Source organism: Musa acuminata, chromosome BXJ2-1, assembly GCF_036884655.1.
Source record: "Musa acuminata AAA Group cultivar baxijiao chromosome BXJ2-1, Cavendish_Baxijiao_AAA, whole genome shotgun sequence".
NCBI lineage: Eukaryota > Viridiplantae > Streptophyta > Magnoliopsida > Zingiberales > Musaceae > Musa > Musa acuminata.
Window position 1 is genome coordinate 14,645,321 of NC_088338.1, and position 11,659 is coordinate 14,656,979.

Sequence of the window (11,659 nt, forward strand, 5' to 3'; positions counted from 1 at the left end):
GGTCCATTCTAGATGGGCTCAAAAGAAGAGTGTCCGCTGCCCGATCGGCTTGGACGGACGAACTCCCGAGCGTCTTATGGTCGCTATGCACCACTCCCAAGACCGTGACTGGAGAATCCCCCTACAGCCTCGCGTTCGGAACCGAAGCTGTCCTTCCGCCCGAGGTAGCCATTGCCACCCTTCGGACAGGAAGCTATGACGAGGAAGTCTCGAACGAAGGACTTCGAGCCGCCCTCGACCTGCTGGAGGAGCAGCGTGCCGACGCACACTTAAAACCCCTCTCTTATAAGAGAGCGGTCGTGAGGGTCTACAACCGAAAGGTACGACCCCGACCCATCAAACTGGGCGACCTAGTCCTCCGGAGGACCGAGGTCAGCAATCCGACCCGAGCGCGCGGTAAGTTGGCTCCCAATTGAGAAGGCCCTTACCGGGTGACCAAAGTTGTCAGGGTCGGTACGTTTCAACTCGCGACGATGATGGGCCGCCCCTTGCCAAGGACTTGGAACGCGCAAAATCTCAAAAAGTTCTTCCCGTGAGCAGAGACTTGACTAAGAGACAGAATTGTATTGCAACATCAAAAGACACAAGCAGACAAATTGGGGAAAAAGACTGTGTTCATTCAAGAAACCCATTACATGTCAAAACTTCCAAGCGACAAGACAAACAAAGGAAAAGTACAGATGCGACAACACTTATTCAGGTGCATCGGGGCTGTCGTCAAAAGGCACCTCCTCCGGCATGTCGACACCCATGTCCTCAGGAAAGGAGTCGAAGGGGTCTTCCGTGATCTCCAGGTCAGGGTAGCGCCCCTTAAAACGGGCAAGGGCAATCCGGTACCCGTATTCGTACGAGACCCGCCTAGTCCGAACAAGGCCAAGTTGAAAGCCCGAGGAAGCTTTGTAGTCCTCGATCAATTTCTTGTCCTTTTCCGGCCTTTGACGGACCTCGGCGTCAAGGGCCTCGGAAGCCCCCCGTGCCTCGGCGCGCGCCTCTTCTAGGCGGCGGATCAACTCCAATGAATCCGCCCGCGCCGAGCGAGCTTCGGCCACAAACGCCTTCAGATGCGTTTGAAGTTCCATACTTCGTGCCTCAAACGCCTGAAGTTCGGATCGAAGGCGCATTGCCTCCGCATCCAAATCCGCGGCGCGCTGCTCAGCCGCCGCGACCGCCTCGGGACCCCCCCCCCCGGCGCGGAGCTCGTCCACCTATTTCCGGAGCTCGGCGTTACGGCCACTCAAGGCGGCGATGACTCGCCCCGCGTCACGAACGCGGTCCATCAGCGCCGTGGCGTAATGATTGCCCTGCAGACAAACGAGTCAAAAAACTATCCGGGCACACGTAAGTAAAGGAGCGGGATAACACTCACCCATAGCAGCGACTTAGCAGACTTGCCGAGGAGGACCTCGGAGGGCAACGTATACAAATCCCGAGCTATGTCGGGATGAAGCCCCCCGCGGACAAACTCAGCGATCGAATCCCCCTCGGCCCACACCCGGTTGCCCCGGGTGTGGCCCTGCCAGCGGGCCACCATTGGATCGGAAGCCTCGCCCCGTGGGAGACTGCCCACCACCCGCATCTGGTAGGGTTCATCCTCCCTCCAGGTCGGCAGACGACAAAGGTCGCGGACGGAGGGCCCTCGGGGAGCCTCCACTGCGGCATCCCTACTGGTACCCGCTTCGCATCTCCCGGGGCTCCCCCCAGCGTGGCCCGCCGGCGCAGTGATGGCCCCCGCCGTCTGGACCGTGACCTCTCCAGAGACCTCTGTAATATCCCTCACTTTTGAAACTTATTAATAAAGATTTATTTATAAATCGGAGGACCTATATGTAAATATGAAAATTTCAAGGACTAAACTGTTAAGTTGTAAAAAGAAGAAAATAAAGAAAACCGAAAACTTCGGTTTTATCCCACCGCCTCCCACGCTCTCTCTGTTTCTTCGAGAAACAGAGAGAAGCGGTGGGGCGTGGGGAGAAGAAGAAGAGAAGTAGAGGGAGAAGAGAAGAAGAGGGAAAAGAAGAGAGGAAGAAGAGGGAGAAGAGAAAAAAAAAAAAGAAGAAGTAGAAGAGAGGGAAGATGGAGAGGAGGAAGAGAGGCAGCTGCAGCAGCTAGGGCTGCAGCACCTCTGTTTTCCGCAGGTGGAAACAGAGGAGAGGATGTGCGTGGCGTTGGGGAGGGAAAAGGGAAGAGGAGAAAGAAGAGAAGGAGAAGAAGAGGGAAAAGAGAGGGAAGACGGAGTGGAGCGAGAGGTGGCAGCAGCTAGGGCTGCAGCACCTCTGTTTCCTGCAGGTGGAAACAGAGGAGACGTGTGGGGTGACGTGTAGGAGAAGAGCAGAAGAAGAAGAAGAGGAAGAGAAGGAGAAGGGGAAGCAGGAGAAGAGGTTGTGATACCTCTGTTCCCTGCAGAGGAAACAGAGGAGAGGGTGTGTGTGACGCCGGGAAGAAGAAGGGGAGGAAGGAGAAGAAGAAGAAGAAGAAGAGGAGGTGTGTGGCGTTGGGGAGGAAAGGGGAAGCAGGAGAAGAGGTTGTGATACCTCTGTTCCCTGCAGAGGAAACAGAGGAGAGGGTGTGTGTGACGCCGGGAGGAAGAAGGGGAGGAAGAAGAAGAAGAAGAAGAAGAAGAGGAGGTGTGTGGCGTTGGGGAGGAAAAGGGAAGAGGAGAAGAGGAAGAGGCAAGGCTGCAGCGAGGAGGTGTGTGGCGTTGGGGAGGAAAAGAAGAAGAGGAGAAGAAGAAAAGAAAGGAAGAAGGGAAGGAGAGGAAGAAGAGAAGGGAAAGAAGGGGCTGCGGCTGCGGCGATGGCAGCTGCAGTTGGAAGAGAAGAAGGAGAGGAAGATGAGCAGGGGAGGAAGAAGAGGTTGTGGTCGTGGCTGTGGCCGCGACTGCAGCAGTTGCAGCTGGGAAAAAAGAGAAGGAAAGGAAGGAGAAGAGAAAGGGAAGGAGAGGAAGAAGAGAGGAAGAGGAGAAGGGGTGGCAGCAGCAGCTGGAAGAGAAGGAGAGGAAGAAGAGGCTGCGGTTGTGGTGGCTGCGGCCATGGCTGCGACTGCGACTGCGACTGCGGCAGTTGCAGCTGGGAAAGAAAAGAAAGGAAAGGGGGGAAAAAGGGGCTGTGGACGGGATTGCGGCCGCAGCGGCAGCGACTGCGTATGCAGCAGTTATGTCTGCGAGAGAAGGGAGGAAGGAAGTTAGTGCGGTGGAAGGGGCTGCGATTGTGGCAGCGGCAGCGGCGGCGGCTGTGACAGCTGCGTTTGGGAAAGAAAAAGAAGGAATGAGAGTAAGAGAGAGCAGGTGACTGTGCCTCGATGTTCGACACGTGGTGTAGTTGCGAAGAAAGGAAGAAAACGGGAGCACAAAACGAAACAGAGAGAGGACACGGAGGAAAAGTAGAAGGATTTGGGTTGGCACCTTCTTTGGATCTTCGGGTCAAAATTTGCAAAGGCAAGTGTTCTAACCCCATCCTACATAAGTATTTGACTCTGTTTTTATGTTGATTCAAAATAAATTGGAAGATTTCTATTTAGAGACTGATATATCTCTCTTTGGACTTAAACCATTGGATTCTGAAAGTCTTTCGGTAAACTGACCCCTAAGCACTGTTTCGGCTATAAGTTTTAATATAGAATGAGAATTCAGGCAGGAACTATTTTGTTTGAAATTAGACTCGTATGTGTTTCTTTTGACACCGATTTTGTAGATTTTGGACACCGAATACTTACCCAAAAATTTGTTTCAAAAGAGCCTATAGACGCTGTAAAACAGAGTTCAGATTTCTGACCTTTCGATACTAAAACGCCTATAACTTCCTGTTGAAAATTCTGATTTGTATCAAACTGATTTTATTTGAAAGTAGACTTGAAATTCTCTCTTTTGACATATAGTTTGAAAATTTTGGAGTTAAATTGCCCACCCTATCGTCTGTTGATTCCGACCCTATAAATTCTGTAACACAGTGATTGTGATTTTGACCTTGTGTTACCAAATCAGAGGTAACTCAGTGTTGGGAGCCCTGTTTCATATGAAATCTGTTCCATCTTAATATAGATTGATATATGATTCGACCATAGCCTTATTATGGGTATTGGAGCATAATTGTTACTCTAAAATATTTGTTGATGTGCCACTGGAATTCTGTCCGAAATCGAGCTTTGGTCGATTTCGCGTATTTGGTTCCATTCCTTTGGATTATCTGAATTTGTCTAACCTTCTTATTGGAATTGAGCTGATTATGATTGCTTGGAATCCCTGTACACTCTTGCTTTCAATTCTTTCCTAAAATGAATACTTTTGTGAGAGATTTGTTCCTTGCATCATTGTTTTGAAAAGGCACATGTACGTTTGGTTGTTCCGCGTGTGCTTCCGTTATATGCTGCTTATTGTTGAAACTGCCTTCTTGTACTCTGGTGTGTGGGATATTGTGAACCTTTGCCAGAAATGGTAAAGGGAGTTGTGAACCTTTGCCAGAAATGGTAAAGGGAGTTGTGAACCTTTGCCAGAAATGGTAAAGGGAGTTATGCATAGAGCCTGCGATGCTCTGCCGGCCCCCTCTGACTTCACCTAGACGTGGGTGGATGGAGCTCCCAGACGTGGGAGACGTTTGTCAGGTGGTCATTCAGAAATGGATGAATCACATTCTGACTGAGATCCCACTACACCCTCTATATGTTTGATGTGACATCCAGAGTTTTGGTGAGTTATTTCTGTTCGTGCTCTGGATAAGTATGATATGATTGCAACGTCAAGGACGACGTTTGAGCTTCTGTACGACATATGAGTTTGATATGCTCTGAAATGCTTCATTCACTATTGAGTTTGCTTCGTAATGTTCCATAGATCGTTGATGTGTTCTGGAACATTTTATATGCCATTGATAAGCTCCGATATGTTTCCTTTGTTTCTGATATGCTCCAATTACTCTATGCCCCATCTGTCAGGAACCAAATATGTATGATTAAAAAGGACAATTATGATTCTGCTCCTAATGATATTATGTATACGAAATCGTATATTCTGCTTTTGTGTTTTGATACTGTATCTCTTTGGAAATTGTACTATTTTGATATGGATATGTTAGTCACTTGCTGAGCTCTTTATGCTCACCCCGTTTGTTGATAAATTTTTCAGGATAGCGTATCGCTTGCTTAAATGTTAAGAATGGGCTGAGGCAGTGGAAAGTTTAGAAGACGTTGGGCAGAACTTTTGTTAGCATATATGTAGTTGTGTATAAGCTACCTTGCATCTAATGAAATGTGACTATGAATCTAAACCTGTGGATTTTGTGTAAGTTAAAGGATCCCTCATGTATAGGGTTTTGGAATGTTAAATTAAATTTGTGTAATGATATGAACTTATGGTAAATCGATGATTGTGGTGACTGCATAGATTTCCCCACTTGTGGACTTATATTGTGGTTTTTATTTTGATGAGTCGGGTTCAGATGGTATAAATTTTCGAGTGATGTGTGCTATGTTTATGAATTGCACAGGGATATGAATTGGTAGATTATAGAAGCGAAATTTTTGATTTGAATGTTTTCTTAGTGACCTCAAATGTGTGTTTGGATCCTGGGTTAGTTGTGACGAAAGATTTTAAATATCATGGATATTTTTAGGGGTGTGACAGAGGTGGTATCAGAGCATGATTTGAGAATCACTAAGAATATTATGTTTTTTTGAGGTTTATTGACTATCATTTAGAGATTGATCAAAGAAAATGTTCTTTTGATGATTTAGGAATCTGGGATGACGAGGACATTTGGTCCTCCTATTTCATTTGTTTCTGATTAATTAAGAGGAATGAAAGGATTGATTTGGGATATTGAATCAGAGTGGCGCAGCAGAAGCATAGTGGACCTAATTTCATTGGTGGCAGAAAAATGAATGATGCGAATAGAGAAGATATTCGATGTACAAAATTGTTCTGATAATCAAACGATTTCTTTTGCCACCTTATATTGGATGTAGAGGCTGATCATTAATGGGAAAAATGAAAAGAATTTTTGGAGATCAGTGGCAAGATGATAAGGACAAGTTACCAATAAAAATATGATTGGAAATGAATCAGAAAATAATAACAAGAGGGTCAAGGCATTTGGATTTGAAATGGGAAGTCACCATAAAAGACTTAATCATGTGTGAATTATAAGTTAAATTATGAAACAAATTTGTGTTTCGGGTGATTGGAGTCTATTTTGCTTGTAGAAAGTTGGATCATAAAATAAAAGACTGCCCTTTGAACAATAAGAAAGAGTCACTGCCTCATAAATCATCAGCCCATGTCAGAGTGTATGCTATTACTGAATATGATTCTGAAACTTATGAATTAGTGGTCAAAGGTATTATATATGTTTATGAAAGAATGCAAATATTTGTTTGACCATGGGTCCCATCTATGATTTGATTCGGAATATTTTGCCTATCACTTGGGTATTCAACCTAGACCACTACATTATGTGCTATATGTAAGTACAATCATTGGAGATTCTTTGATAACGAACTTGAATCTGGTCCTCTTGTCTGATTTTTGTTGGAGAACTTGAACTTTGCTGATTTAGTTCTCCTAGAGATTTGGAGTTATGATATTATACTTGGTATGGATTGGCTATCTTCTTATCATACCAGTATGGATTGGTATATAACCAATGATCACTTTTTGCATATTTGATCAGCCGATCTTTTATTTTGAGAGTATTGGACATTATTTATCTCCTTGCCTAATGTATCCCAGGATGACTTGTTTGGATTATCTCCAAATGTGATCTTGCTTTTGATTTGGTCCATGGGACAATCCCAATATCTAAGCCTCTCTACAGAAAGATATCATTTGAGTAAGTGGAATTGGAAAAGCAACTACAAGGATTATTAAATGAGGATTTTATTTGGCTTAATATTTCATCATGGGGTGCTCCGGTGTTAGTTAAAAAGATGTATGGAACATTGAGGCTTTGTAATGATTATAGACAATTGAATCAGGTGACCATAAAAAAATGAGTATTTCCTGAAGTAACGACATGCTTGATTAACTGTAGGGTGCGCAAGTATTTTTAGAAATTGATTGAAGGTCGGGTTACCGTCTATTAAGGATCAAGGAGGAGAATATTTCGGTCACTCGTGGATAACTATGTAATTGTATTGTATTGATGAAACTATTTAAGAGCAGGAGGAGGAAATAAAGATATCATAATCCTCATCTTTTCATCGATTGAGCTATGATCAATTTAGAGGACTAAATTTTCTTTTAAGGAGGGGAGAGTGTAATATCCCTCACTTTTGAAACTTATTAATAAATATTTATTTATAAATCGGAGGACCTATATGTAAATATGAAAATTTCAAGGACTAAACTGTTAAGTTGTAAAAAGAAGAAAATAAAGAAAACCGAAAACTTCGGTTTTATCCCACCGCCTCCCACGCTCTCTCTGTTTCTTCGAGAAACAGAGAGAAGCGGTGGGGCGTGGGGAGAAGAAGAAGAGAAGTAGAGGGAGAAGAGAAGAAGAGGGAAAAGAAGAGAGGAAGAAGAGGGAGAAGAGAAAAAAAAAAAAGAAGAAGTAGAAGAGAGGGAAGATGGAGAGGAGGAAGAGAGGCAGCTGCAGCAGCTAGGGCTGCAGCACCTCTGTTTTCCGCAGGTGGAAACAGAGGAGAGGATGTGCGTGGCGTTGGGGAGGGAAAAGGGAAGAGGAGAAAGAAGAGAAGGAGAAGAAGAGGGAAAAGAGAGGGAAGACGGAGTGGAGCGAGAGGTGGCAGCAGCTAGGGCTGCAGCACCTCTGTTTCCTGCAGGTGGAAACAGAGGAGACGTGTGGGGTGACGTGTAGGAGAAGAGCAGAAGAAGAAGAAGAGGAAGAGAAGGAGAAGGGGAAGCAGGAGAAGAGGTTGTGATACCTCTGTTCCCTGCAGAGGAAACAGAGGAGAGGGTGTGTGTGACGCCGGGAAGAAGAAGGGGAGGAAGGAGAAGAAGAAGAAGAAGAAGAGGAGGTGTGTGGCGTTGGGGAGGAAAGGGGAAGCAGGAGAAGAGGTTGTGATACCTCTGTTCCCTGCAGAGGAAACAGAGGAGAGGGTGTGTGTGACGCCGGGAGGAAGAAGGGGAGGAAGAAGAAGAAGAAGAAGAAGAAGAGGAGGTGTGTGGCGTTGGGGAGGAAAAGGGAAGAGGAGAAGAGGAAGAGGCAAGGCTGCAGCGAGGAGGTGTGTGGCGTTGGGGAGGAAAAGAAGAAGAGGAGAAGAAGAAAAGAAAGGAAGAAGGGAAGGAGAGGAAGAAGAGAAGGGAAAGAAGGGGCTGCGGCTGCGGCGATGGCAGCTGCAGTTGGAAGAGAAGAAGGAGAGGAAGATGAGCAGGGGAGGAAGAAGAGGTTGTGGTCGTGGCTGTGGCCGCGACTGCAGCAGTTGCAGCTGGGAAAAAAGAGAAGGAAAGGAAGGAGAAGAGAAAGGGAAGGAGAGGAAGAAGAGAGGAAGAGGAGAAGGGGTGGCAGCAGCAGCTGGAAGAGAAGGAGAGGAAGAAGAGGCTGCGGTTGTGGTGGCTGCGGCCATGGCTGCGACTGCGACTGCGACTGCGGCAGTTGCAGCTGGGAAAGAAAAGAAAGGAAAGGGGGGAAAAAGGGGCTGTGGACGGGATTGCGGCCGCAGCGGCAGCGACTGCGTATGCAGCAGTTATGTCTGCGAGAGAAGGGAGGAAGGAAGTTAGTGCGGTGGAAGGGGCTGCGATTGTGGCAGCGGCAGCGGCGGCGGCTGTGACAGCTGCGTTTGGGAAAGAAAAAGAAGGAATGAGAGTAAGAGAGAGCAGGTGACTGTGCCTCGATGTTCGACACGTGGTGTAGTTGCGAAGAAAGGAAGAAAACGGGAGCACAAAACGAAACAGAGAGAGGACACGGAGGAAAAGTAGAAGGATTTGGGTTGGCACCTTCTTTGGATCTTCGGGTCAAAATTTGCAAAGGCAAGTGTTCTAACCCCATCCTACATAAGTATTTGACTCTGTTTTTATGTTGATTCAAAATAAATTGGAAGATTTCTATTTAGAGACTGATATATCTCTCTTTGGACTTAAACCATTGGATTCTGAAAGTCTTTCGGTAAACTGACCCCTAAGCACTGTTTCGGCTATAAGTTTTAATATAGAATGAGAATTCAGGCAGGAACTATTTTGTTTGAAATTAGACTCGTATGTGTTTCTTTTGACACCGATTTTGTAGATTTTGGACACCGAATACTTACCCAAAAATTTGTTTCAAAAGAGCCTATAGACGCTGTAAAACAGAGTTCAGATTTCTGACCTTTCGATACTAAAACGCCTATAACTTCCTGTTGAAAATTCTGATTTGTATCAAACTGATTTTATTTGAAAGTAGACTTGAAATTCTCTCTTTTGACATATAGTTTGAAAATTTTGGAGTTAAATTGCCCACCCTATCGTCTGTTGATTCCGACCCTATAAATTCTGTAACACAGTGATTGTGATTTTGACCTTGTGTTACCAAATCAGAGGTAACTCAGTGTTGGGAGCCCTGTTTCATATGAAATCTGTTCCATCTTAATATAGATTGATATATGATTCGACCATAGCCTTATTATGGGTATTGGAGCATAATTGTTACTCTAAAATATTTGTTGATGTGCCACTGGAATTCTGTCCGAAATCGAGCTTTGGTCGATTTCGCGTATTTGGTTCCATTCCTTTGGATTATCTGAATTTGTCTAACCTTCTTATTGGAATTGAGCTGATTATGATTGCTTGGAATCCCTGTACACTCTTGCTTTCAATTCTTTCCTAAAATGAATACTTTTGTGAGAGATTTGTTCCTTGCATCATTGTTTTGAAAAGGCACATGTACGTTTGGTTGTTCCGCGTGTGCTTCCGTTATATGCTGCTTATTGTTGAAACTGCCTTCTTGTACTCTGGTGTGTGGGATATTGTGAACCTTTGCCAGAAATGGTAAAGGGAGTTGTGAACCTTTGCCAGAAATGGTAAAGGGAGTTGTGAACCTTTGCCAGAAATGGTAAAGGGAGTTATGCATAGAGCCTGCGATGCTCTGCCGGCCCCCTCTGACTTCACCTAGACGTGGGTGGATGGAGCTCCCAGACGTGGGAGACGTTTGTCAGGTGGTCATTCAGAAATGGATGAATCACATTCTGACTGAGATCCCACTACACCCTCTATATGTTTGATGTGACATCCAGAGTTTTGGTGAGTTATTTCTGTTCGTGCTCTGGATAAGTATGATATGATTGCAACGTCAAGGACGACGTTTGAGCTTCTGTACGACATATGAGTTTGATATGCTCTGAAATGCTTCATTCACTATTGAGTTTGCTTCGTAATGTTCCATAGATCGTTGATGTGTTCTGGAACATTTTATATGCCATTGATAAGCTCCGATATGTTTCCTTTGTTTCTGATATGCTCCAATTACTCTATGCCCCATCTGTCAGGAACCAAATATGTATGATTAAAAAGGACAATTATGATTCTGCTCCTAATGATATTATGTATACGAAATCGTATATTCTGCTTTTGTGTTTTGATACTGTATCTCTTTGGAAATTGTACTATTTTGATATGGATATGTTAGTCACTTGCTGAGCTCTTTATGCTCACCCCGTTTGTTGATAAATTTTTCAGGATAGCGTATCGCTTGCTTAAATGTTAAGAATGGGCTGAGGCAGTGGAAAGTTTAGAAGACGTTGGGCAGAACTTTTGTTAGCATATATGTAGTTGTGTATAAGCTACCTTGCATCTAATGAAATGTGACTATGAATCTAAACCTGTGGATTTTGTGTAAGTTAAAGGATCCCTCATGTATAGGGTTTTGGAATGTTAAATTAAATTTGTGTAATGATATGAACTTATGGTAAATCGATGATTGTGGTGACTGCATAGATTTCCCCACTTGTGGACTTATATTGTGGTTTTTATTTTGATGAGTCGGGTTCAGATGGTATAAATTTTCGAGTGATGTGTGCTATGTTTATGAATTGCACAGGGATATGAATTGGTAGATTATAGAAGCGAAATTTTTGATTTGAATGTTTTCTTAGTGACCTCAAATGTGTGTTTGGATCCTGGGTTAGTTGTGACGAAAGATTTTAAATATCATGGATATTTTTAGGGGTGTGACAACCTCCCCCGAGGAAACCCTCGCCCTCTTCCGCGGGAGACCGGCCTCGACGTCCACCGGGGTCTCCCTCGAACCAACCCTCGCCGCGGCCGGCGAATGGGATGATGCGGCCGACGAAGTCTTCCTCCCGCGCATGGCAGTGAGGTTCACCATCTCTGTGCGAAAAAACCGAACTCAGTCAGAACGCCGAAAAACATGAGGACCCGCCACTACCCTCTTTAAGGCATACCTCGAGGCACCGGGCTAAGACCCGCCTCGACCAACCACTCCTCGGACATACTCCGGATGGCTTTTGAGGATGGGAGGATTTCTTTAAGCCTTCGGAGCTCTCGGCGCTCCACGTCGTCCAAAGCCGGGGTTGCATTGTCTATCGTGCGCGCTGCCCACCGGACCCCGAACCCCCAGTCCTCTGAGCGGCTGACGAAAAAGAAACGCTCCTTCCATCCCTTATTACTGGAGGGAGCCCCGCTAACTCGAAAGCCCGCTCGGGCGGACTGATAGTAGCCCCCCGACCCCTTGGAAAGGCGAAAGCAAGAAAGAAAGAGAGATAGGGTCGGGGCGATATT

General features: G+C 45.4%; 1 long non-coding RNA gene across 1 annotated transcript; it reads left to right on the top strand.

Annotated features, from left to right (window-relative positions):
• The first annotated feature begins 1,789 nt into the window (after positions 1–1,789).
• On the top strand, positions 1,790–10,876 carry LOC135599001 (uncharacterized). The gene is made up of 3 exons (XR_010481788.1): positions 1,790–3,433; positions 5,117–8,914; positions 10,598–10,876. It is a non-coding gene; the product is annotated as an uncharacterized LOC135599001 (long non-coding RNA).
• The last annotated feature ends 783 nt before the right edge of the window (positions 10,877–11,659 follow it).